This window comes from Pollicipes pollicipes, unplaced genomic scaffold (genome assembly GCF_011947565.3).
Source record: "Pollicipes pollicipes isolate AB1234 unplaced genomic scaffold, Ppol_2.1 Scaffold_7261;HRSCAF=8764_pilon_pilon_pilon, whole genome shotgun sequence".
NCBI classification, from domain to species: domain Eukaryota; kingdom Metazoa; phylum Arthropoda; class Thecostraca; order Pollicipedomorpha; family Pollicipedidae; genus Pollicipes; species Pollicipes pollicipes.
In genome coordinates this window covers 23,238,630-23,265,943 of record NW_023597054.1, presented here as the reverse complement: position 1 = coordinate 23,265,943, position 27,314 = coordinate 23,238,630, and the positions used below count along the sequence as shown (strand labels likewise).

The window sequence follows — 27,314 nt, the reverse complement described above, 5'->3', positions numbered from 1 at the left end:
ACACACTGCTGTGCTTAACAGGTTTGACTGAAGTTTTTTTCTGGCCTTTCCCTCTTGAGATCAGATCTATTGGGAATGACGCTCCGTGGATATCTACCTAGATAAATATAGGAAGTTTACTGTAGCTCAATGGCAGAGATACTGTGCTTGGTTAGATTTTAAAGCAGTCAGACCCAACAATGCCCAAGAACGACAACGGCGTTAGAGGTGGCAGTGAAATAGTACCGTCCAAACGTTTTCAGTCCCATGCGCGCCACTGAAGCGTCGCAAACGTCGCAGGAAAGATCAGTTCGCACGCGATCGTTTGGGGCCGGTTGGTTTCGTGGGAGAGCGTGTCGATTTATTTGCTGTAGCGTGTGTTCCGCTGCGATCTCTCTCTCAGTTCTTGGCGAAGACTATGGTGTAAATTGCATTTGTGCCTGTTGAAGCGTGAGGTGAGCATGCACGCGTGTGTTATCAGATGCGCTGATACGTGAAAGCGTGGACTGCTTTGGGAATGTGACGAATGGCGGCCCAAGTTAAATAGCTTTGGTCTGCCAGCAAGTAATTCACAACGCGTCAAGTTTGGATCACCCTAGCTCCTTTTGGATAATGTTGCTCTCGCAGTACTCACTGTTTGTCAGTGGCTGGGATGGCCTGCACGTGGCAGGTCAAGGTCAGCCATCATGGAGTTGAAGGGTGGGAAGGCTGCTCAGCAATACAAAATATCTGCTACTGAACTTCGCGGATTTCAGGATGAGATTTTGTCACAGTTTATACAATGGGCTCCCTTAGTGAAAAAAGAATTGGATCCAATGCATTGTATATTAAAAGAAAGTTGCATAAAGTCTTCCCATGTTCAAAGTTTTGTATTTTTGATTTTTTCAAAGAGTGACAGGTTATTTGTCATGTTTTATGCTGCAATTTGGAGCAGTGCATGCCTTTAACTCCGCATCATGGTGAGTTCCTACTAGAGACTGCTTTTCTCTTCTGACAAATTTCTTTCACACAACCATACATCTAAACCAGATGCTGGGAATCTGGACTTTCACATGATGCCCTTCCCTAAAAGATGTGCTCAGTTGTGCAGCAAGACATGTACAGGATGAATTGCATGACACAAAAATACAAGGTTCAGAAATGATAACAAGTGCACTGGGTTGTCACATTTTTATTACATGTGCTGTACCTTATACCCCTGCACAGATATCCACTAGATTACATAATGCTTCTTTTTCTCTGCTGGCACTCACAGTAAGCATATTGTCAACATTCTGTCAATGTACCATTATATGCATTGTGGTTATTGCCAGTAACATTTATGGCAGCATACATACATAGACCACCATCCAGGCATGACAGCAGGGTGGTGTAGGTGTACTTTCCTACCTAACGTTAGAAAAAATCATTGCACACCATTCGTCGTGTTCAAGGCGGCACATATCGTAAATCATCTCAAAACAGGTAGAATCATGTTCCTACCTTCGAATTTCAATAACTTCGATGGCGAGCTCCGGAGCGCCGCGCGCACCGCACCGCCTGGACTCCCCAGCGCCGTTTCTGCGTTGCCGTTGCGTAAATACAATATTTCTGCTTACCAAGAACTCTACAAAATGTACGGGACCAAGGTAAACCATTCGTCGTGTTTAAGGCGGAACATATCGTAAATAATTTCAAAACAGATAGAATCATGCTCCTACCCTCGAATTTTAATAAATACGATAGCGAGCTCCCGAGCGCCGCACGCCCCGCACCGCACTGCCTCGACTTCCAAGCGCCGTTTCTACGTTGTTGCGAAAGCACAATATTTCTGCTTATCAAGAACCATAAAACATGTACGGGACCAAGGTAACAATAATAAAGCAACCAAAATCGTTTCTTATCGAGTTTAGGTACATTCATGAAACATGCAGGCCAGAATAGTCCAGAACATATCCTAACCTAACCTAACCTAACCTAACCTAACCTAACCTAACTGAGAATAGACCAGAACCTAAGCTAAGCTAAGCTAAGCTAGCCTGACCTGACCTGACCTGACCTAACCTAACCTAACCTAACCTAACCTAACCTAACCTCCCCACCCTATATCCCCTTCAACCCAGCATCTCATTGGCATCCATGTTCCATGCCATATATAGGTGCCATATAGTGAGCTTTTATTTAGCTGCCATGTTCTCATTTTGCTTTACATTCCCCACCCAATCCCCCTGCAACCCATGGTCCCGTTGGCGTCGAGGATCAAATTTCATGGATTCTTGCTACCTTGTCCCGGTACATTTTTATGGTTCGCAGTAAATATGGTTTATAGTTATAGTATGGTTTATATAGTATAGTTTATAGTTATAGTTATGGTTTGTAGTATGGTTCACAGTTGATATGGCTTATATGGTAAATATGGTTATGGTAAATATGGTTTATGTTTAGTAAATATTTTTATAGTTCGCAGTTAGGTTATGGTTGTCCTGCCTTAAGCATGACGAATGGTTTACTTTGGTCCCGTACATTTTGTACAGTTCTTGGTACGCAGAAATATTGTATTTACGCAACGGCAACGCGGAAACGGCGCTGGGGAGTCCAGGCGGTGCGGTGCGCGCGGCGCTCGGGAGCTCGCCATCGAAGTTATTGAAATTCGAAGGTAGGAGCATGATTCTACCTGTTTTGAGATTATTTACGATATGTCATGCCTTAAACACGACGAATGGTGTACAATGATTTTTTCTAACGTTAGGTAGGAAAGTACACCCTGACCAGCGGGGTGATATGACATTTTGGCATGAAGTGGTGTGGTCAGTCAGTGAGAGTTCTTGGATGGTAGTGTTGAATCAGCATTATAGTGGTGATTGGTGATTTGCAAAATTAATTCCAGACTTGCAGGTTCAGGTGCATGTAAGCTACCTAATGCTGAAATGAGTGTCTGTCATGTGGGTGTACAATTGCCAGAGATGGATGTATGGTTCAACCAATGCAACAATTACATCATTAGGGCTTTGTCCTGGGGGCAGGAACATGAACAATCATCCTAACATTTTCAGTCAGCTTCAGCTTATTAAACCACTGGGCCTCAAACAGCATGGTTGTGTTATCACAGCAGAGTTTTGTCTAATCCTTGTTTCCAAATGTAGCTCACTGTGGTGGTTCACTAGCTGCAGTCAGTTAGGGCACCAGAGAAATGCTCTAGTGCTGTGTTTTCTGGAAAAACAAAGCAAATGATAATGTGCAGCTTTGTGGTGAATAATGATGGATCTGTATTCCAAGGGTACAAGGACTGAAGCTCTATTAAGTGAATCATTTATGAAGAATGCCTGAGTATTTTGGCAAATTAGACATGTTTTGCTTAGAAAAATGTTGCAATGAATTTTGAGTCCAAATCTGTCCAGTTTTTATTTTACATTACAAAATACAGTTCTTTGAGCTGTATCAAGTTATATAAATACCTTTATTTCCAAAAAATGTTGCTTAGGCCTTTTTACCTGGGAGGGGGGGGGGGGGGGGGGGGGGGGAGGCAGTTATGCAGCTTTTCAGCAAATCATGAGGTATGCAGCTTTTCAGTTTAAACAAATCTTGGAACATCCAAAATAGAGCATTTCTTTTGTGTTCTACCTGCATCTGTAATGTCATGGACTAATACACTGCTCTAAGAACAGTGCCACCATGCACTTCATGCCTCCTGTGAGAGACTTTTTAAGGCCATTTCTTTGCAGAATGACTGCAGTATAAAAAGATACCCCCAGGCAAAATTGGACATGCTGTTTAAATTGGCAATTTGCTGCAGCTCTCTACCTTGTTAGCATAAAGATGGTTTTTGCTGGGTCTAACCCTTTGAACTTTGTATGCTTCCTTATTAGCACAGATTGGCAAACTGATGATGCCATAGTTATATTTGATGCAGTGGGGCATTTTTTCTATTGATTTTGGCTGGTCTGGAAATGTGTGAGGTTTTGCAGGTAATTTACCACATCATTTATTGTCAGCAGCACATCCATGGTTGTCACATAGCGTAGCTCATCCACCCAGATCCACTTGACAACATAGTTGATAATAACAGATCATTGTTATGTGTGCCTTGTTTTGCCATTTGGGTATCATTACCTGTGGAGTGTATTCATGATCTACCTTGTTCAGAAATTCTTGCTGGATTTTTGCCAAACTCATATTTGCTGGCTATTTTGTCATTGTCCTTTTTGTCCTCTTAATGCTGCACATGGAGTAAAAGGGGATATGCCTCATCATAAACAACCAAACAATTTCAATGCATCAATGCTTGTTTTATCCGCCGCACATCGGCGCCAGCGGCGGCTAAGCCAGCCTCATGACCCGGCCGGCCGGCAACCAGTAGCCACGCGGCCGCCCGTTTGATAATAAGCCGACCTGGTGGGCGGTGCCTGGGGTGCATGTGTAATTCAGGCATCTTTGATAACTGTAAGCACTGTCACAGTCAGGGATGTGGTCGCCATTGGCCGAGCAGCACGCTGCCCCTTCCCCACACATTAGCGTCCATGCCTTCATTCTTATGGTATCTGCCAAGGTTTATTTGCCATTGGTGTAGATGTGTTGTTCTGTGTCAAGAAATATGACTAGGTTGCCCAGTTTCCCATAGTGTACTTAAGGGTGGTGAGTGTGCCGAGTTGCCGCTGACGCTGGCTCTGCTGTGCGCTTGCTTCAGCAGGTGTTTGGCAGCGCCGCAGTGGTCGCAGCGACTCGCCCGCTGAGCGGCGATGGCGCTGCCACCCTACCTGATTCCGGGCAATCCGTGGGCGGCCGTGCTAGCGCAGCAGCAGGCCCAGCTGGCCCAGCACCAGCACCATGCAGCCCAGCAGCAGGTGCAGCTGGCCCAGCAGCAGGCGCAGGCCCAGCGCCAGGCGCAGCTGGACAAGATCACTGAGGAGAAACTGCAGGAGAAGGTACGGCTGGCCACCACGCCCGTCCTGCAGCCGAGTGTGCGGCCGCAGACTTCCTGCCATGGAGCATAAGTCAGTTGCATTTCCCCTGTCGTGGGTCGGTGGGACGCGGCTGATCTGCCCTGTGCAGTGCTTATGGTCATGCTTGTGCTGACTGCTGCCTGGCACAAATGACAGGAAACAAAATTATGGAATTTGTATGTTAACTCCCACATGCTCACTCTCAGTGCAGATTAGACTGCCCATATCGAGTGTTAGGTGTGGGCTAAACCTATATTAGGTTTAACTAATGTGACATAATTATTTTGTGATAGTTATCAAGCCTTGTCCTGCTATGTATAAAGCATATCGTCAGGATGGCCATGTGGTCTTGGCATTTGAGGCTTGCCTCATTCTGTTTCGGTTTGAACCACTCCAATGATCGTAAGTTAAGTGCTAAATCAGAACTGCACGACGGACAGGCCCGTAAGTGGCAGCAGCTGCAGAGCAAGCGATACGCCGAGAAGCGCAAGTTCGGCTTCGTGGACGCGCAGAAGGAGGAGATGCCACCGGAGCATCTGCGCAAGATCATCCGCGACCACGGCGACATGAGCAGCCGGAAGTACCGGCACGACAAGCGCGTCTACCTCGGGTCAGTCGGCGCCGAGCGTGCGGCCCGGCCGCCGACGGCGCACGCCGCTGGGCTGGAGCCAAGCCCGGCTTGATGGGGCATGCCAGGAGATTGGTGATGGTGTAAAAGTACCTTGTAAGTTACCGGTGTCTGAGAGTTTGCAGATTTTTACTGAAGATGGTACATCTGTAGGCCCGGGCAACCTAAGATAACATTTTTATTTGGTTTCCCTTTTTGCTGGACGCCCTGATGTTGCTGTACTATTAATTTGACTCAGTGGCTTGTCTTCGATGCTTTCTTCCTGAAGCCCCATAATGTGTCATCGTCTGTGGGTGAACGAGTGTGCAATATAGTATGACATAAAAGGCACTGTTGAGAACCGTTTGCCGACTCCTTACCACCCAGCTTTTTCACTGTGGCGTGACGATCACGCCCGTCGCGTGGCTTGCAGGGCGCTGAAGTACATGCCGCACGCGATCCTGAAGCTGCTGGAAAACATGCCGATGCCGTGGGAGCAGATCCGCGACTGCCGGGTGCTGTACCACATCACCGGGGCGATCACGTTCGTGGACGAGATTCCCTGGGTGATCGAGCCCGCCTACATCGCTCAATGGGGGTGAGTGATGCCGCGCGGGCCGCCGCCGCCGCGCGACGGGGGGCCGGCACGTGCCGTATGTTGTGACGCGTCCCGACCTTGCGGTGCCTGCCCTAACGCTGGCGTCTGTGTGCGGCTCGGCAGCACCATGTGGATCATGATGCGACGGGAGAAGCGCGACCGGCGCCACTTCAAGCGCATGCGCTTCCCACCGTTCGACGACGAGGAGCCGCCGCTGGACTACGCCGAGAACGTGCTGGACGTCGAGCCGCTGGAGGCCATCCAGATCGAGCTGAGCAAGGACGAGGACGGCGCGGTCGCCGACTGGTTCTACGACGGCAAGCCGCTGGTGGACACCAAGTGAGCATGTTGGCCGGCCTGGTCCACCGCGCTAACGTCCCAGCCTCCCAACGTCGACCTCTCAACGTGTCCACAGATCGTTCCCGCCCCTGACCTGGCTCGTCTCCACGTACCTGCTCCGTCCCTGACCCCGCCTGTCTCCGACATACACGTGAACGGCTCTACGTACTGGCCCCGTCCCTGACTCCGCTCGTCTCCGGCAGACATGTGAGCGGCTCCACGTACCAGCCCCATCCCTGACCCAGCCTATCTCTGGAAAACACGTGAATGGCTCCACGTACCAGCCCCATTCCCGACCCTGCCTGCCTATTTCCGGCAGGCACGTGAATGTTTCCACATACTGGTCCCGTCCCTAACCCCGCCTGTCTCCGGAAAACACGTGAATGGCTCCATGCACTGGTCCCGTCCCTGACCCCGCCTGTCTGCGGGAAACACATGAATGGCTCCACGTACTGGTCCCGTCCCTGACCCCGCCTGTCTCCGGAAAACACGTGAATGGCTCCACGTACTGGTTCCGTCCCTGACCCCGCCTGTCTCCGGAAAACACGTGAATGGCTCCACGTACTGGTCCCGTCCCTGACCCCGCCTGTCTCCGGAAAACACGTGAATGGCTCCATGTACTGGTTCCGTCCCTGACCCCGCCCATCTCTGGTAAACACGTGAACGGCTCCACGCACTGGTCCCGTCCCTGACCCCGCCTGTCTCCGGAAAACACGTGAATGGCTCCACGTACCAGCCCCGCCCCTGACCCTGCCTATCTCTGGTAAACACGTGAATGACTCCACATACTGGTCCCGTCCCTGACCCCGCCTATCTCCGGCAGACACGTGAACGGCTCCACGTACCGGCGCTGGCAGCTGACCCTGCCCCAGATGGCCACCCTGTACAGGATGGCCAACCAACTGCTCACGGACCTGGTGGACGACAACTACTTCTACCTGTTCGACTTGAAATCATTCTTCACGGCCAAGGCCCTGAACATGGCCATCCCCGGCGGTCCCAAATTTGAGCCGCTCATCAAGGACACCCATCTCGGGTAAAGCTTCCCGTAGTTCATGGAATGTGGGGGTTTATGATCAACCGTCAACCAGCTGTCTGATGTTGTCACGATCTACCTTGTACGAGTCGTGTTGTCTGTTGGATGTCGGGATTTTCATGGGGTTTATATGTAGCTAAGCACCTCAACTTGGACAGCGAGGGGTGATATTTCTATGGCCGCCTTGCCCGTTCCTGGACGTTCAACGCAAAATTTCGTGTGACTGAAGTGAACGGGGTGTCTTACCACGAGCGTGATTGAGAGTCCCATGCTCTAGAGGCAAGTGTAGGATCCGGGGTACGATTTTGCTGCATTTGGTATAACGTCCGCTTCTGCCTGTTCAGCGACGAGGACTGGAACGAGTTCAACGACATCAACAAGATCATCATCCGTCAGCCAATCCGCACCGAGTATCGCATCGCCTTCCCGTACCTGTACAACAACATGCCGCAGTTCGTCCACCTCTCGTGGTGAGAGTGCGGCCGCTCGCCGTTACCCCGAGCTCACGACAGCATACCTTCTTCAGACATCTTTGGAGGTCGTTAGCTGCAGTAAATGGCCTTAGGATGAGACTATATATATATATATATATATATATATATATATATATATATATATATATATATATATATATATATGATATGGGTCGCCCTCATCACACAAGTATCAACCTCTATTGGTCAGTTCTAGCGTCCAATCTTGTTTGTCACTGCTCCAGACGTCCAGTAATGCTGACCCTGGCAGGTAATGTCAGGGTCAGTGTGAAAATGTGTATTACATTATTGGTTTGATTTCACTATACATAAGAACTGAAATAATTGTGCCCGTCGAAACAGAATGGGTGTATGGTAATACTAAACTGATGTATGTGACTCATTTGTGCCGCACGGTATCGGTGCCTTAATATCACTGGAGTGTTTGTGGGTTGTGTGATTGGCTGTGACACGTACTTCAGGTACCACACCCCGAACGTGGTGTTCATCAAGACGGAGGACCCCGACCTGCCGGCGTTCTACTTCGACCCGCTGGTGAACCCCATCTCGCACCGGCACGCCGTGAAGGTAGGGATGGGACTGTCTGGCGGGCCGTCGCCGTCTGCCCGCCGCCCGCCGCCCGCCGCCCGCCGCCGTCCGGAGCTCCGAGGACGGCTGCGCGGCGTCTCCGGCTACAGCACACACACACGTGACTGCGTATTGGCCCCCGGCGGGAGCCCAGCCGCGGGATGCTACCCTCACGAACAGCTGACCGTCCTGGTCGCGGGCCCCCTCCCCGCTGGGTCGACTGCCTGTGCACCCTGCGCAGCCGTGTCCGTGATCTGATCTTGATGAACACCCTCTGATGCTGCCGCTGCTCCCAGTTGGCTGCCTGTAGCCAGCTCGTCCCGTTCACTGTGTGGTGTCTGTCGGTGACCGGCTCGTCCCAGTCACTAGTGTCCGTCAGTGACTGGTGCCGGCGTGTTCCAGCACGACGAGGAGCTGCCGGACGACGACGAGGAGTTCGAGCTGCCCGACTACGTGCAGCCGTTCCTGCAGGACTCGCCGCTGTACTCGGACAACACGGCGCACGGCATCGCGCTGCTGTGGGCGCCGCGGCCGTTCTGCCTGCGCTCGGGCCGCACGCGGCGAGCCCTCGATGTGCCCATCGTCAAGTCGTGGTGCGTGCTTCGCCGGCGGCCACCCGGCCCGTCCTCGCCGCCCCTCACCCTGCTGACGGAACCCAGTGTGTGCGCGCGCCGACGTTTTAACCAGCGATGCCGGAGACTGGCATTGTCCTGTTGTCCGGCGTGAACGTGTATGCGTGGGTCAAACAGAGCTGCACGCATTGTGGTGTTTAACGGGCTGATTGATTGTGTTGATTGTGGGATCCTTGAGACTGAACGCCCCCCGTTGACTGTGATGGGTTGTTGACCGCGTCACTGGCGGCAGGTACCGTGAGCATTGTCCGGCCGGACAGCCCGTCAAGGTGCGCGTCAGCTATCAGAAGCTGCTCAAGTACTATGTGCTGAACGCGCTCAAGCACAAGCCGCCCAAGCCGCAGAAGAAGCGGTACCTGTTCCGCAGCTTCAAGGCGACCAAGTTCTTCCAGCTGACCTCGCTGGACTGGGTGGAGGCGGGCCTGCAGGTGAGACCGGACCCCGGCTGGCGCCAACATCGGCTGGCTCAGCACCGGCTGGCGGCATGGCCAGTGGTGCCCTGACAGAGTGAGGTGCTGGGTGGTGGAAGGCTGTGGGCTCATGATGGAATGCCCTGGGCTCAGGTTTCGCCGTAGAAAATGTCGCCGACGCTGATCTTCAGCTCCACCAGGGTGGCAACGCTGGCTACCGTATGTCGTTTCGTCGATATATATATATATATATATATATATATATATATATATATGTATACGTCGATATCGATATCGCCGATATATATTTGTATATATGTATACATTGATATCGTCAATATATATATATATATATATATATATATATATATATATACATATACATATAAGAAAACAAGATTGCTTCCAATATCTCTGGGTGTGGCCTCACATGGCTTCTTGGTGGGGAATGGTGCGCGCGCACGTCATTGTTGTATGGGTCGCGTCGACTTGGTATCAGGTGTTGCTGCGAACTGTGGCTGGCTGGCTCCCGGCCGCCTCTGTACGGGTCGTCCCCATACGGGTCGCCTCTGTGCGGGCCGCCTCTACGGGCCGCCTGTGCGTGGGCCGCCTCCGCACGGGCCGCCGGGCTGACCTGACTTGCCGTCGGCCTGGACAGAGGGGATCCGAGGCCTGATGTCCATCTCCCCCCCCCCCTCCCCGTCGCCTGCAGGTGTGCAGACAGGGCTACAACATGCTCAACCTGCTGATCCACCGCAAGAACCTCAACTACCTTCACCTGGACTACAACTTCAACCTGAAGCCCGTCAAGACGCTCACCACCAAGGAGCGAAAGAAGAGCAGGTTCGGAAACGGTGAGTTGGCTGACTGGCTTTGTATATTTAACGTTCGTCGGTTTGTTGAGCCGCCTCTTGCACCTCTTGCGATGCTCCTGTGGGATGTTCTCAGAAGACTTCAACCCGGACTGAGCTTGCTTTGCGAGATGAAGCGAAAGCCTTCCAAGTCATAGCCGGCGTTTCTGCACCGGTTCAGCGCCCTGATGGCGGCTGCCAGTCATTGACCAACAACACACGCGCGTAGTCTCCGAGACGTATGCCGGAGCAGCCACCTCATCAGTCTGGCATGGTGTATCTGCCCCCAGAGATGGAGCGCCTGGCACTGGCCCTGACCTGGCCTGGCTGGCGCCAGGGTGTTACCTTGACCTAACCTGAGCGTTGTCGGGGCGCTGCCGTGACCTGACCCCGGGCGGTGCCACGGATGTGGCCGCGATCTGACCTGAGCTGTGCCGGGATGTGGCCGTGATCTGACCTGAGTGGCGCCGGGATGTAACCGTGATCTGACCTGAGCGGTGTCGGGATGTGGTCGTGACCTGACCTGAGCAGTACCGCGATGTGGCCCTGATCTGACCTGAGCGGTGCCGGGATGTGGCTGCGACCTGACCTGAGCGGTGCCGGGATGTGGCTGTGACCTGACATGAGCTGTGCAGGGGTGTGGCCGTGACCTGACCTGAGCGGTGCAGGGGTGTGGCTGCGACTTGATCTGAGCGGTGCAGGGGTGTGGCCGTGACCTGACCTGAGCGGTGCCTGTGCTCCGACAGCGTTCCATCTGTGTCGCGAGATCCTGCGGCTGACCAAGCTGATCGTGGACGCGCACGTCCAGTACCGGCTCAACAACGTGGACGCCTTCCAGCTGGCTGACGGCCTGCAGTATATCTTCGCCCACGTCGGCCAGCTCACGGGCATGTACCGCTACAAGTACAAGCTGATGAAGCAGATCCGCATGTGCAAGGATCTCAAGCACCTCATCTACTACCGGTTCAACACGGTAGGTCGGAGAGAGCGCCGCCGGAGAGAGCACTGTCGTCGTGGAAGGGCCTGTCCGAGCACGGCGCGCCGAAACACTGAACGCGCCGCCTGTCACGGTGTGTGTTGGTAGGGCTGCCAAGGTGTCTGCGGTGCTTCGCAGGGACGTATTAGTGAGCCCCCTGTCTCTGCATGTGTCACTGTGTGTCAGCAGTTCGTGACGGTTGCCTTCTGTGTCGTGCAGGGGCCTGTCAGCGAGGTTCCCGTGTCTCTGCTTGTGTCACTGTGTGTCGGTAGCCGGTGTCACTGACCCGCCGTGTGTTCTGCAGGGGCCGGTCGGCAAGGGTCCCGGCTGCGGCGTGTGGGCGCCCGGCTGGCGCGTCTGGCTGTTCTTCCTGCGCGGCATCACGCCGCTACTGGAGCGCTGGCTCGGCAACCTGCTGAGCCGACAGTTCGAGGGCCGTCACTCCAAGGTGAGCCGACGCGGTGAGCCGCGCCGCCGGCGACAGGTGCTGGCGGGCCTCATGACCGCGTACCCGGCTGTGGTGTGACCACCAGGGCGTCAGGGTTGTCGGCGCGTCCGTGTGAGCCGGGTCCGGTTGTCTGCCGGCGGACCTCGGCTGTGCTCGCACGCTGTGCTGGCTGGGCGTGACAGCACGCGCCGGCGGTGGCGATGACGTGTCCGTGCGGTGCTCGGCGCTCGGCTGACCCCGGCCCCGTCCGCTCCTCCCACAGGGCGTGGCCAAGACGGTCACCAAGCAGCGCGTCGAGTCGCACTTCGACCTGGAGCTGCGCGCCTCGGTCATGCACGACATCCTGGACATGATGCCCGAAGGTATCAAGCAGAACAAGGCCAGGACGATTCTGCAGCACCTGAGCGAGGCCTGGCGCTGCTGGAAGGCCAACATTCCGTGGAAGGTGAGCCGGCGGGTGGATGGACGGTGTTGACTCGCTGGTATGCCGGCTGTGTCGCGACGCTGTCTGGCGCCCGGCTCGAGCCGCGCTCTCTGGCGACGCCGCGGTCGTCCTGCCCTGCCTGTTCGGAGTCAGCTTCCCGTCTTTATAACGCACGATGCGTTTGGGGTGTTGTTTACCCGCACAGTCCCTCGGTACAGCTGCGTGGGCCTGTGCTGGCTGCTCTGTGTGCGCTGACACCGGCGGGCTGACGCGTTAGCTGGCCGGCTGCGCGGACGCCGAGTCGCCGCTCACCACCGCCCGGCCGGCCGACAGGTGCCCGGCCTGCCGACGCCCGTCGAGAACATGATCCTGCGCTACGTCAAAATGAAGGCTGACTGGTGGACCAACACGGCCCACTACAACCGCGAGCGCATCCGGCGCGGCGCCACCGTCGACAAGACCGTGTGCAAGAAGAACCTGGGTCGGCTGACGCGGCTCTACCTGAAGGCCGAGCAGGAGCGGCAGCACAACTACCTGAAGGTGGGGCGCCAGCGCCTGCTGCTGGTGCGAGCGCACTGCGCTGCGCTGGTGACCGGGAGTTGGGGATATGACGCTCTCGGAAACATGATGCCTTGCGACCGTGGTAGCGACTAGTGACTAAGTGACTACACGACTAGGGACTAAGCTCGCTCTCAGGACCTCGCCTCTTCGGCTACCGCTCTCGTCTCGCTGCGGCTCTGATCCATGAATGCTGGTCAGTTGAGCTGCCTTTGACAGGGAGCGCGGCGCGGCGTGCTGCAAATGCCGTTAGACCGCCCGGGGGCGTCTCGTGCTCCGAGCGGGGTGTTGACGTGGACGCGTGCCGCCAGGACGGGCCGTACATCTCGCCCGAGGAGGCGGTGGCCATCTACACCACCACCGTGCACTGGCTGGAGTCGCGCCGCTTCGCGCCCATACCCTTCCCGCCGCTGTCGTACAAGCACGACACGAAGCTGCTGATCCTGGCGCTGGAGCGGCTGAAGGAGGCGTACAGCGTCAAGTCGCGGCTGAACCAGTCGCAGCGCGAGGAGCTGGGCCTCATCGAGCAGGCTTACGACAACCCGCACGAAGCGCTCTCCAGGATCAAGCGTCACCTGCTGACGCAGCGCGCCTTCAAGGAGGTACGCGGTCAGCAGGCCTCAGCCGCCGTGTCGCTGGCTCGCGCTCGCTGGGAGAGTGTCTGGCACGGCACGACCCGTATGTAGGGCATGGCGGCGTGCCACGTGGGGTGGCCGGATTCGTGCTCCGTACTAAGACATGTGGCGTGTGCACGCTTCCAACCACCAGTCCCATCGACTGCGTGTCAAGCGGGCCGTCCATAAATAATGCGTTATGCATGGAGGGGCCGGGGGAGGGTCATGGAGTGCAACGAAAGGGTAACACGGGAGGGAGGGGAGGCTTTGGACAGTGTAACGTTACACTCACGGTATGGTTGCAAATCATGCTAAAATTCCAATCAAAATATCACATGAAAGGCAAGTACCGTTGGCTTCATCTCATCACAAGGAGTGCGTCCGTTATTTGTTTTGTGTCTGGCTCAACTAGGGGCGGAAGGAATGTTTTGTTTTGTTTTTTTGCGGGCGGAGGGGGGCTTTCGCATAACAAAGCATAATCAGCAAATCCTCGGGAGGAAAGGCGGAAATTGGCCGTAACGTAGTGGTTGATGATCCCAAAGGGCTGTTCGGTTTTGCTCCACTGCACTGTACGCCCTCTGGTTGTGTGCCCGCGCTATCCGCGTCTGGTGGAGGGATGCTGACACTCGGCGCGTGGGCCGCAGATCGGCATCGAGTTCATGGACCTGTACAGCCACCTGGTGCCGGTGTACCACGACGTGGAGCCGCTGGAGAAGATCACCGACGCCTACCTGGACCAGTACCTGTGGTACGAGGCCGACAAGCGACGCCTGTTCCCGCCCTGGATCAAGCCGGCCGACACGGAGCCGCCGCCGCTGCTCGTCTACAAGTGGTGCCAGGGTACGGACCCCCCTCCCCCTCCCGGGCTGCCCAGCGGACTGGCCCGCTCGTGGCGCGGCGCCGGTCCGCCCAATAGCGACGCCGGTCGGTGGGGGATGGGCGTGTGCTCTCGCTACCGGTCAGCTGTGATCGTCACGCAGCACGGTGCTCTGGTCTTTGTCAGGGACCAACGCTCTCATCTGAGCGTGTAGCAGCGTTCGTGCGCGACTGTGCGAGACCGTGTCCAGCCGCCGCACCGCCCCGCGTCCCGGCAGCCTAGTAACGACCACAGTGTGTATGCCGGGTGGTGTGTAGCAGCGCTGATGCTCTCCGCGTCTGGCTGCGCGGAGTGACGTGACGTCCTCTGTGGCAGGCGTCAACAACCTGCAGGACGTGTGGGACACGGCCGAGGGCGAGTGTAACGTCATGCTCGAGTCCAAGTTCAACAAGCTGTACGAGAAGATCGACCTGACGCTGCTGAACCGACTGCTGCGGCTCATCGTCGACCACAACATCGCCGACTACATGACGGCCAAGAACAACGTGCTCATCAACTACAAGGTGCCACCGCCGGCAGCCGGCTGGCCGCCTGTTCTGCTCGGCATAAGCAGATTGCTAACTGAAGGCGGTTTAAATTGTATAGTATCCGGAAAGAGTGATGTGATGGCTATCCAGATGTCCTCGTGACCTGCAATCACTGCTGACCAACGGCAGACTCGCCGTAGCTAGATGATGGTGTTTTCGGCTCGCCGCACCGCAACACAAGGGAATCAAATCCGCGCGTCAATTCTGGTACACCGCGCTTGGCACCGGGCCCTTAGGGCCTATTTGAAGCGTTAGTAAGTACAAATGTTGCAGCTTCAAAACAAAACTACTCACCAAAAAATTAAAAAAAAAACGCGGCGAACTTGCCAGGTCCGTCGTCGCTGCAATCCATTGCGCTCTTTTTGAACGTATGATTTGTGGGGCTTCGAATAAAATGTTTTGCCGTTTATCAGCTTGGACCGCCTTTTACGGTCACGTCTGGGCCCTTTGGAGCTGGCTATTGGATCGCGTTCGTGACTCGTTGGTCGCTTCATGTCATGAGGTGCGGACCGTTCTGCCGAAGGAATAGATCCGCTGGCTGTGTCAGGTTGTTCCCTTCCCCTCCCCCCCGCACCCTGCCTCTTCTCCCGGGCGTTATTCGTGACGGTGCCGTGCCGTGATGTCTGACCCGTGATGTGCCGTGGTCCTGGTCGCAGGTGGTGACCGACTGCGCGGTGTGTTTCAGGACATGAACCACACCAACTCGTACGGCATCATCCGCGGCCTGCAGTTCGCCTCCTTCATCGTGCAGTACTACGGCCTGGTGCTGGACCTGCTGGTGCTGGGTCTGCAGCGCGCCTCCGAGATGGCCGGCCCGCCCCAGCTGCCCAACGACTTCCTCACCTACCAGGACGTGGTCACCGAGGTGGCGCACCCCATCCGGCTCTACTGCCGATACGTCGACCGCATCCACATCTTCTTCCGCTTCTCGGCCGAAGAGGCGCGCGACCTCATCCAGCGGTGAGTGGGTCAGGCACGCTTGGGGGAGCGTGGATTCGGCTGTTGCCTTACGACGCTGCGCCACGACTGTCGGCGCCGTGGCGCGCGGCGGAGTGTCACTCAAAGCCGCTGCAGCACATCGATCCCATGTCACCTGGTGCTGTGCTAGGGACTGCCGCCACCTCACCCAGTCCGGCCGTCAGACTGTTGGGCGGCTGTCGGCGCTGCCGAGCGCTTACTCTCCGCGTGCTGGCAGGTACCTGACAGAGCACCTGAGCGCTCACTCTCTGCGTGCTGGCAGGTACCTGACAAAGTACCTGAGCGCTCACTCTCCGCGTGCCGGCAGGTACCTGACAGAGCACCCGGACCCCAACAACGAGAACATCGTCGGCTACAACAACAAGAAGTGCTGGCCGCGCGACTCGCGGATGCGGCTGATGAAGCACGACGTCAACCTGGGCCGCGCCGTCTTCTGGGACATCAAGTCGCGCCTGCCGCGCTCCGTCACCACCATCCACTGGGAGGACAGCTTCGTCAGCGTCTACAGCAAGGACAACCCCAACCTGCTCTTCAACATGGCTGGCTTCGAGTGCCGGATCCTGCCCAAGGTGAGGGTGTAGCCGGGGGGCAGGGGGAGAGACAGGTGGATTACTGAGTTGAGCTGCTCCAGCCCATCACCCCATGCACTGCGTGACCAGTTTTTATGAACTGGTCATTTTGCGAACTTTTGCGGACGTATTGCGTGGCTTGTATCGGCGGATAGTTCTGCTGTTTGATGTGTGCATTGATGTTAATGGATGACGGCGGGGACGACGGCTGACACTGTCGTAACTGGTGCGGTGGCCGGCGCTGCGCTGTTCGTGTGACCCAGACCGCGCTCCGTCTCAGTGTCGGACCACCAACGAGGAGCTGAAGCACCGCGACGGCGTCTGGAACCTGCAGCACGAGCTCACCAAGGAGCGCACGGCCCAGTGCTTCCTACGCGTCGACGACGAGTCCATGCAGCGCTTCCACAACCGGGTCCGCCAGATCCTGATGGCGTCCGGCTCGACCACCTTCACCAAGGTGGGTCCCGCCGCGGGGTGGGCCACCTCTCGGCTTCTTGGACGCTGTACTGTGGTCTCACCGCGGGCTGGGCGACGGTTCGTGGTTGGGGGAGGGGAGGGGGAGTGCCGGGCTGTCGGCTGACCCGCGAGCCGGGCGCCGGGTCAGGTCAGTGGTCAGCGGCCGGCCTGCGCGCCCGCCGCGCCGAGCCGGTCCTGGCAGCTGCCCGGCTGCCGTCCGACCCGCTGCAGTGCGCCCCCGTGCTGACGGTTCGGTCGGTGTGATGTGATGGTGGAACCGCGGGCGCCCGCCGCACTGGTGACCTGATGATGCCGCCGGCAGATCGTCAACAAGTGGAACACGGCGCTGATCGGCCTGATGACATACTTCCGCGAGGCGGTGGTCAACACGCAGGAGCTGCTCGACCTGCTGGTCAAGTGCGAGAACAAGATCCAGACCCGCATCAAGATCGGCCTCAACTCCAAAATGCCTTCCCGCTTCCCGCCGGTGGTGTTCTACACGCCCAAGGAGCTGGGCGGCCTGGGCATGCTGAGCATGGGCCACGTCCTCATCCCGCAGTCGGACCTGCGGTGGTCCAAGCAGACGGACGTCGGCATCACCCACTTCCGCTCGGGCATGTCGCACGACGAGGACCAGCTGATCCCCAACCTGTACCGCTACGTGCAGCCGTGGGAGTCCGAGTTCATCGACTCGCAGCGCGTCTGGGCCGAGTACGCGCTGAAACGGCAGGAGGCCAACGCCCAGAACCGGCGGCTCACGCTCGAGGTGGGTGGTCTTCCGGCGGAACAGAACAAACCTCGTCGACTAATGCGTCTGTTACTGATGCGTTCTTTACGTGCGGTTGACGCGAGGCCGTGACGCTCAGGGTCGCACACGCTGCCTCGAGGGAGACGGACGGCTGCCGTTGATTGACTGGGTGTGTTTTGTGGCTCTTCCCAGGACCTGGAGGACTCGTGGGACCGGGGCATCCCCCGCATCAACACGTTGTTCCAAAAGGACCGTCACACGCTCGCCTACGACAAGGGCTGGCGCGTCCGCACTGAGTTCAAGATGTACCAGGTGCTCAAGCAGAACCCCTTCTGGTGGACGCACCAGCGCCACGACGGCAAGCTGTGGAACCTCAACAACTACCGCACGGACATGATCCAGGTGTGTGTCCGGCCGGGCGCGCCGGCGGCGCGTGAGCTCCGGACAGCGGAGCGTGGTGTGCTGCCCTGTGTGCGGGGTGACGATCGCAGAGGAGCGCCGGCGGCGCCTGTGGGACGTGGTGGCATGGTTGTGCGGCGGCGGTCGCGCCGCGTCGATGACGGGTGACCGGTGGGCGTGGCAGCTGACGCGGTGCGGCAGCGCGGCCCGTGGACTGAGTGCCCGGCAGCCTGGTGCGAACGGTGTACTGCGGCGGCGTGGCGACTAACCCCGACCCCTCTCTCTGTGCGCAGGCGCTGGGCGGCGTGGAGGGCATCCTGGAGCACACGCTCTTCAAGGGCACCTACTTCCCCACGTGGGAGGGTCTCTTCTGGGAGAAGGCCAGCGGCTTCGAGGAGTCCATGAAGTACAAGAAGCTGACGATGGCGCAGCGCTCCGGTCTCAACCAGATCCCCAACCGGCGCTTCACGCTGTGGTGGTCGCCGACCATCAACCGCGCCAACGTCTACGTCGGCTTCCAGGTGCAGCTCGACCTGACTGGCATCTTCATGCACGGCAAGATCCCCACGCTCAAGATCTCGCTCATCCAGATCTTCAGGGCCCATCTGTGGCAGAAGGTACGCTCTCACCCGCGGCCGTGGCCGGGCAGGGCGCGGGGCCGGAATCCTCGGAGCACTAATCGCTATAAAGCGTGCATATGCTGTATGAGTCACCAATGCCAGTGGGTTCAATGCGTGTCATCCCGTGAGGTGCGATGCATGACTTCACGGTGACCGAGCCAGCTTTATCCCCAGCTGCGCCATCCCGCCATCGCTGTGGCACGGCTCCGGGTGCAAGCGTTGTGCGTGAGTGGCATGTCTTGCGTGTCGCGTCGGCTTGACGAAAGCGCGCGGGTCGGTGCCCGTGTTCAGGACGTGCGCGTGCCAGCGCTGTCGTGCCCGGGCACCGGACATTAGGTGCACCGAACACCAACGAACGCTGCTGTGCACTCGGTTCAGAACGTGCACGGACTGGTGCTCGTGAATGGCTTCATGCATGCATGCATATATACATCCATACAGTTTCAGATGTAGTCATCGTTGCCAACGGTGCTGAGCACTGTTCCCGGCCTCCATACCGACGTGGCGTTCTCCGTTCCAGGTGCACGAGTCGGTGGTGATGGACCTGTGCCAGGTGTTCGACCAGGAGCTGGACGCGCTGGAGATCGAGACCGTGCAGAAGGAAACGATCCATCCGCGGAAGTCGTACAAGATGAACTCGTCGTGCGCCGACATGCTGCTGTTCGCCGCCTACAAGTGGAACGTGTCGCGGCCGTCGCTGCTGGCCGACAGCAAGGACACCATGGACAACACCACCACGCAGAAGTACTGGATCGACGTGCAGCTCCGCTGGGGCGACTACGACTCGCACGACATCGAGCGCTACGCGCGCGCCAAGTTCCTCGACTACACCACGGACAACATGTCTATCTACCCGTCACCGACCGGCCTGCTCATCGCCATCGACCTGGCGTACAACCTGCACAGGTTAGTGATGGCACGGCCGGGCTGGGCTGAGCCCGAGCCGGGGGCCCGGCTCATTTTGGACGGAATTCTGTGTGTGAGGGGCGGTTGTGGCACCAGTCCCGCCGCACCTGCGTGTGTCACGGTGCGCTGTCCGGTTTGACTGACTGACTGACTGACTGACTGGCCTGGTCCGACTGTCCAGCGACTCCAGGGCGGACCTGAGTGGGGTGCGGATACCCTTCCAGACGCCACCGCTCCGTCTTCGGCGTGTCGTAGCGGGCCCTCCGGGGGGCGGATGTGTTGATCGCAGCCCGGCTGGCAGCTGGCGGAGAGTAACAGCCGCCTGCCGATTGCAGCGCGTACGGGAACTGGTTCCCGGGCAGCAAGCCGCTGATCCAGCAGGCCATGGCCAAGATCATGAAGGCCAACCCGGCGCTGTACGTGCTGCGCGAACGCATCAGGAAGGGCCTGCAGCTGTACAGCTCGGAGCCGACCGAGCCGTACCTCAGCTCACAGAACTATGGCGAGCTCTTCAGCAACCAGATCATCTGGTGAGTCGCGCGGCGCGGCGCCGGCTGCCGGCACCGGCGGCGCCGTGTCGCCACTGCACGCCGCCGCGGCGCTGCTGGCTGACACGGCTCGACCCGCGCCTGTCCGGCGCCTCCTCCCGCCTGGACGGCCCGATCGGTGCATGTGTCAGATCTCCGCTGGGTGTCCCGTCGGCTGTCGGGCGGCGTGGTCGGCGGCTGGTGACGCGGCCGGCTGCGTTTCAGGTTCGTGGACGACACAAACGTGTACCGGGTGACGATCCACAAGACGTTCGAGGGCAACCTCACCACCAGCCCATCAACGGCGCCATCTTCATCTTCAACCCGCGCACCGGCCAGCTCTTCCTGAAGATTATCCACACGTCGGTGTGGGCAGGTGCGACTGGCGCTGGGGGACGCCGTGGCCTGGCTCGCGTGCCAGTGTGACGCACCGGGCCTCGGTGTAACGCGCACCTCTTTGCTACTGTAAACTGCCGGGCATCCGCCACGGAAACACCGTCGTATTGCGAATTGGTCGCTACTGCTCGTCATTATGCCGGTGAACCAGGACCACTAGCTATCTTTTTGTTCCGATGCATGGTTTCCCGTGGACTGTCCGTCCAGTCGGCTATTTTCTGGACTGTTCATGACTATTTATGATAAGAAGTCCGGGGCATTCGTTCATTGTTTGACTAGCGCCCGCGCCTGCCATCAGCCGTGGCCGAACGGGCGGGGGCTCGGCGTGTGTCCGTGGTCGTGCTGACGGTCTGTCGGCGTCCGCTCCTACAGGTCAGAAGCGTCTGGGCCAGCTGGCCAAGTGGAAGACGGCTGAGGAGGTGGCTGCGCTCATCCGCTCGCTGCCCGTGGAGGAGCAGCCGAAGCAGATCATCGTCACGAGGAAGGGCATGCTGGACCCGCTCGAGGTGGGTTCCGGCGGGGGCGCGGCCGCGCTCGGGCGGTACCTTGTGCCTTGTGCGTCGTGCCATCCCGTCCGTCTCCTCAATATCCCCGCGTTCCTGGCGCGATAGGCGTGACGATGAATGCTGACTGCGGGATAGTATACCTGGGGTTTGCACTGTCTGTTGTATTGTACTGTGGGATGGTGCTGCGTGCGCTGTGTTCCCTGACGCTGGTGATCATGCTGGAGCTGGTGCTGGCAGCACCGCTTTGTGCTGCCAGCATTCCGAGTAGTCAGAGCACCACCAGACGGTGAAACGGGCAGATGTCGTGACCCCGGCTCGTCTGGTCGCCAGGTGCATCTGCTGGACTTCCCAAACATCGTCATCAAGGGCTCGGAGCTGCAGCTGCCGTTCCAGGCCTGCCTCAAGGTGGAGAAGTTCGGCGACCTCATCCTGAAGGCCACCGAGCCGCAGATGGTGCTGTTCAACCTGTACGACGACTGGCTCAAGACCATCAGCTCGTACACGGCCTTCTCTCGACTCATCCTCATCCTGCGCGCGCTGCACGTCAACAACGATCGCACGAAGGTAAAGGGAACTTCGTATGAATACAAATAATGAGTCACACGCGGTCACGGATTTGACCTGTGACGACGTGTGACCTTTGAGTTTGTGTGACCTGTGACCGCATGTGACCTCTGAGCTTGTGTGACCCGTGACCGCGTGCGTCCCCTGAGGTCGTGTGACCTGTGAGCGCGTGTGATCTGCGACCGTGTGTGACCTCTGAGCGTGCCGCGCCCCTGCCTGAGCGTTCCTGACCATCGCGTGCGGCCGCAGGTGATCCTGAAGCCGGACAAGACGACGGTGACGGAGCCGCACCACATCTGGCCCAGCCTCTCCGACGACGAGTGGGTCAAGGTGGAGGTGCAGCTCAAGGACCTGATCCTGGCCGACTACGGCAAGAAGAACAACGTGAACGTGGCGTCGCTGACGCAGTCCGAGATCCGCGACATCATCCTGGGCATGGAGATCAGCGCGCCGTCGCAGCAGCGGCAGCAGATCGCCGAGATCGAGAAGCAGACCAAGGAGCAGAGCCAGCTGACGGCCACTACCACGCGCACCGTCAACAAGCACGGCGACGAGATCATCACCAGCACGACCAGCAACTACGAGTCGCAGACGTTCAACTCCAAGACGGAGTGGCGGGTGCGCGCCATCTCGGCCACGAACCTGCACCTGCGCACCAACCACATCTACGTCAGCTCGGACGACATCAAGGAGGCCGGCTACACCTACATCCTGCCGAAGAACATCCTGAAGAAGTTCATCGTCATCTCGGACCTGCGCGCCCAGATCTCCGGCTACCTGTACGGCGTGTCGCCCAGCGACAATCCCCAGGTAGGGATGGCGACATCTGGTAGTTCGCGAGGCGCGAGTAGTTGCGTCGGCGAGTGACGTCCCCTAGGGTCGGATCACTGTGTTCAATGACGCCTGCTAGATAAGAGCATCGCTGTCAGTGACGATCGCCTGGTAGGAATGACTGCCTAGCGACATTCCCCAGAAACTTGCGGCTTTGCCCAGTAGCACCCACCCAAGCTTTGTCCAGGAGCGCTCCCCAGGCTGGGGGGCGGGGGAGAGGGGGGTTTAGTGGCAGTCCCAGGTGGGAGCGAAAGCAATGGCCGAGTAGGGTTGGCCGTGCTCAGCGATAAGCTCCAGGAACGAATGCTGCTTCCCGACCACAACGCCCGGCAGGCAGGGCTCTTTCTTTGTGGTGACGGTCTTTAGGCAGCGATGGTCCTGGTTTAGGAATATGTGTTCAGGGTCAGTCTCCAGGTAGGAATACTGCTTCCCAGAGATTAACTCAAGCCCAGCGACAATATCTGGGCAGGACTGATTCCTTTTGGCGGTCATTCCGTGATAGGATTGATTCTGCCCATTCTTGCCTGCACCAATGCCGGGTGGAGGCGATGGTGGACGTTCGCAGCGAGCTGGCGAAATGGATGGGCGTGTCCTGGGATTCCGGTCTGATCCAACCTCTACTGCTCTAGAAAGTATGCTTGGTGGCACCACATCACTCAGTTCTTACCGCCCGCGCTGGCGTCCGATGCATCACGCCTGTCTGTAACGCCTGCACCGCTGTCCGGTGGATGACGTCTGTCGGTACCACCTGTGCTGCTGTCCGGTGCGTGACGTCACTAGTGTCCCCGCCGTCCAGCGCGTGGCGTGTTGGAGTGGGCATCACCTGCCACTGATTATCGTGATGTGATGCTCCACACGTGACAGCTCCATGATTGCCGTCTGCGACGCGCCACAGGTGAAGGAGATCCGGTGCATCGTGATGCCGCCGCAGTGGGGCACGCACCAGACAGTGCACCTGCCGACGGCGCTGCCGCAGCACGAGTACCTGCGCGACATGGAGCCGCTGGGCTGGATGCACACCCAGCCCAACGAGCTGCCGCAGCTGAGCCCGCAGGACATCACCACACACGCCAAGGTAGGCCAGCTGGGAGACATCACCACACACGCCAAGGTAGGCCGGCTGGGAGACATCACCACACACGCCAAGGTAGGGCGGGTGGGAGACATCACCACACACGCCAAGGTAGGCCAGCTGGGAGACATCACCACACACGCCAAGGTAGGGCGGGTGGGAGACATCACCACACACGCCAAGGTAGGGCGGGTGGGAGACATCACTACACACGCCAAGGTAGGCCAGCTGGGAGACATCACCACACACGCCAAGGTAGGGCGGGTGGGAGACATCACCACACACGCCAAGGTAGGCCAGCTGGGAGACATCACCACACACGCCAAGGTAGGGCGGCCAAGGGACATCACCACACACGCCAAGGTAGGCCAGCTGGGAGACATCACCACACACACCAAGGTAGGCAGCTGGGGGGAGACATCACCACACACGCCAAGGTAGGCCAGCTGGGAGACATCACCACACACGCCAAGGTAGGCCAGCTGGGAGACATCACCACACACGCCAAGGTAGGCCAGCTGGGAGACATCACCACACATGCCAAGGTAGGGCGGGTGGGAGACATCACCACACACGCCAAGGTAGGCCAGCTGGGAGACATCACCACACACGCCAAGATAGGCCCTCGGGGAGACATCACCACACACGCCAAGGTAGGGCGGGTGGGAGACATCACCACACACGCCAAGGTAGGCAGTGGGAGACATCACCACACACCCAAGATAGGCTCGGGAGACATCACCACACACGCCAAGATAGGCCCTGGGGAGACATCACCACACGCCAAGGTAGGGCGGGTGGGAGACATCACCACACACGCCAAGATAGGCCCTCGGGGAGACATCACCACACACGCCAAGATAGGCCCTCGGGGAGACATCACCACACACGCCAAGGTAGGGCGGGTGGGAGACATCACTACACACGCCAAGATAGGCCCTCGGGGAGACATCACCACACACGCCAAGGTAGGGCGGGTGGGAGACATCACCACACACGCCAAGGTAGGCCAGCTGGGAGACATCACCACACACGCCAAGGTAGGCCAGCTGGGAGACATCACCACACACGCCAAGGTAGGGCGGGTGGGAGACATCACCACACATGCCAAGGTAGGCCAGCTGGGAGACATCACCACACACCCCAAGATAGGCCCTCGGGGAGACATCACCACACACCCCAAGGCTGGTCGGCTGGGAGACATCACCACATACGCTAACCCAGAGCTATAAAGACTAACTGTTAGTGGCTATTAGTTTGTAGTTTCAAATCTGACCTGACTGACATACTTCTGGCATTTCGGTGGGGACGTATGACAGAGGTATGTGTTGGGGCGGTTTGCGGGGTACTCTGCTTGGCGCACCACACATAGGTGCCGGATGGGTACATTTCAGATGCACTACTGAACATCGGTCCGGTTTGGCCGGCGGCGGTTCTGGCGGCAGCACCTCCGCGAGCTGAGTCTTACGAACAGCCGTGAGCCGTGCGAACTCTGTGGGTGCGTTCGTCCGCAACCGGTGTGCGTGTGCGGCCGCTGAGCTGTGCCGGCCGTGCGGCAGATCATGTCGGAGCACTCGAGCTGGGACGGCGAGAAGACGGTGGTGATCACGTGCAGCTTCACGCCCGGCTCCTGCTCGCTGACGGCCTTCAAGCTGACGCCGAGCGGCTTCGAGTGGGGTCGCCAGAACACGGACCGCGGCAACAACCCCAAGGGCTACCTGCCCTCCCACTACGAGCGCGTCCAGATGCTGCTCTCCGACCGCTTCCTCGGCTTCTTCATGGTGCCGTCGCAGGGGAGCTGGAACTACAACTTCATGGGTGAGTGGGGCGGCGGCGGGACTGGCCCGGCTGACTCACGTCTGTCACCGGCCCAAGTCCGCAGCCCGCCGGCTCTTCACAGTATGCGGATCTGTTCGTCCATGGCTCTCTGGTCGTCACGTTGGTAAAGTGAATGCGGACAGGTTGGGAGTTTGATGCGCTGCTTCGCTGTGTTGTTGGGCAGGGAGCGGTGGCTGTTATGCGGGATTAGCGACCGCTGGCCGGGATGGAGCCACTGCCCCGGAGTGGCGTCATGGCAGCTGCTGGCCGTGCACCGGCCCGTCCTGCGCGCCCCAGTGTGCCATGTGTGTCGGCCTGGCGTGTGTAGCCTGCGGAGCTCTGATCCCGACGGCGATGCTTCGCAGGCGTGCGGCACGACCCCAGCATGAAGTACGAGCTGACGCTGGCCAACCCCAAGGAGTTCTACCACGAGGTGCACCGGCCGTCGCACTTCCTCAACTTCGCCTCGCTGGAGGAGGGCGAGACGGCCGGCGCCGACCGCGAGGACGTGTTCGCCTGAGCGCGAGGGCGCGGGTCCCGCGACGCCGTGCTTGGCGCCGAGCGGGCGCGGGCTGGAGATGGCGCCGACCGTGTGACGCGCGCTGCCGACCGGCCCAGACTGGTGCCGCGGCCGCCGCAGCAGCCGGTCGGGGACCATGCTCATTGTGTGATGTGTGTGCGGCCGCAGGCGCCGGCGAGAAGCGGCCTCATAGCCAGCGGCCGCGGACTGTGCGATCCGGTGCCGGCCGAGACGGCCCGGCCGCCAATCACCCCGTTCATCGTGCTCTCCGGCCTCTTGTCGCCGGCTGTGTCATGGAGCGCTTGTCACCGCGGAGCGATGAGATCTTCAATAAACGCCTCCCTACGGACAAGCCGCGTGTACAGTGCGCATCGTCGGCTGACAGCAGCCGGGCAGTTTGGAGACGCCTGGGCTGTGGGCGGCCTGGTTCATGCAGCGCCAGCACGCCGTACCGGACCTGCACTGGGAAGGCCGGGCTCGACAAGGACTTTTACTTCCTATCGGTGAAGGCCTTTTCGTAGCCAGCTGTTGATTGGGGAAGGGAAGTGCGTTCGCTGTGAACCTGGCGTCTGTTTTCTATATTTCCTGTTGTTACTGTCAACTGACAGCAGGGAAGCCTTCTGCTTTGCGTAATTGTCCGTGAATTTAACAGTGAAAGGTACCTAATCGGGCGTGAATTCAGCCGGCCAAAGTGCCAATACGGTAGCTCGGCACTTCCAGCCGGCGGGCGGCGCCGCACTCAGCGGGCCTTGATCTGCGTCATACGTCAGGCTGCGGGGGTGCGCGAATGTTGTTCGCCCTGGACAGGTCAGGTGCCCCTGACGCTGACCTGTCTGACATTGCAGGATAGAGGGAGGCTCTAGCACGGAGCGGGGCAGAACAACCGTCCGTGAGGCTGCGGACGGCAGGTGGCCAGCGCATCCGGTCCGAGCGTTTCGCTCCGCTTCAGCTCCGTCTTGACCCTGGACCAAATGCTGGGGGGAGGGGTGCTCCAGTCCCGGGTATCTCACCCCGCGTCAATCTGGTCCTGAGTGGTCTGATCTGGACCAACTGCCGGGAGCTGCCGGGCTGGGACGGCTGGGGCTACGCGCCGGAGTCGGCGCCGACAGGCCACTTGTAAGTTACTTGGCAAGTTACACCCAGCAAACGTTCTTCCCTAGGGAACGAGAGCTTTTGCAACCGCCTTTAGTTTCGGTGTTCTCCATGGTGTTATATCCTGGGTACGTCTGTTCCTAGTTATTGGTTATATGGTGAAAGTGGTCCCCCTGCCCAGCTTCAGTTTTCTGCAGCAACCTGATGCAAGCCTTGCGCGAAAACTTCGAGCGTTGTGGGAGGGGCAACATTGCTGACGTAGGCGGCTTACGTAAGCGTGCAATAGCTCATGAACAAAACTTCGAAGTGCGCTTATCAGTGGAATCATTTTAACACAAGCCATCTTCAATAAGGCCCTTGGGCAGGGCGGGTCACGAAACTATGACCAGAAACACGGATGTGTTCTGTAATGGATAGTTTTGTCACTTAGAGTACACTAGATAATTGTGCAGTTCA

The 27,314-nt window shown here is 58.3% G+C and overlaps 1 pseudogene; it reads left to right on the top strand.

Moving 5' to 3' along the window:
- Window positions 1-303: 303 nt before the first annotated feature.
- On the top strand, window positions 304-26,110 carry LOC119111735 (pre-mRNA-processing-splicing factor 8-like; annotated as a pseudogene).
- Window positions 26,111-27,314: the final 1,204 nt, after the last annotated feature.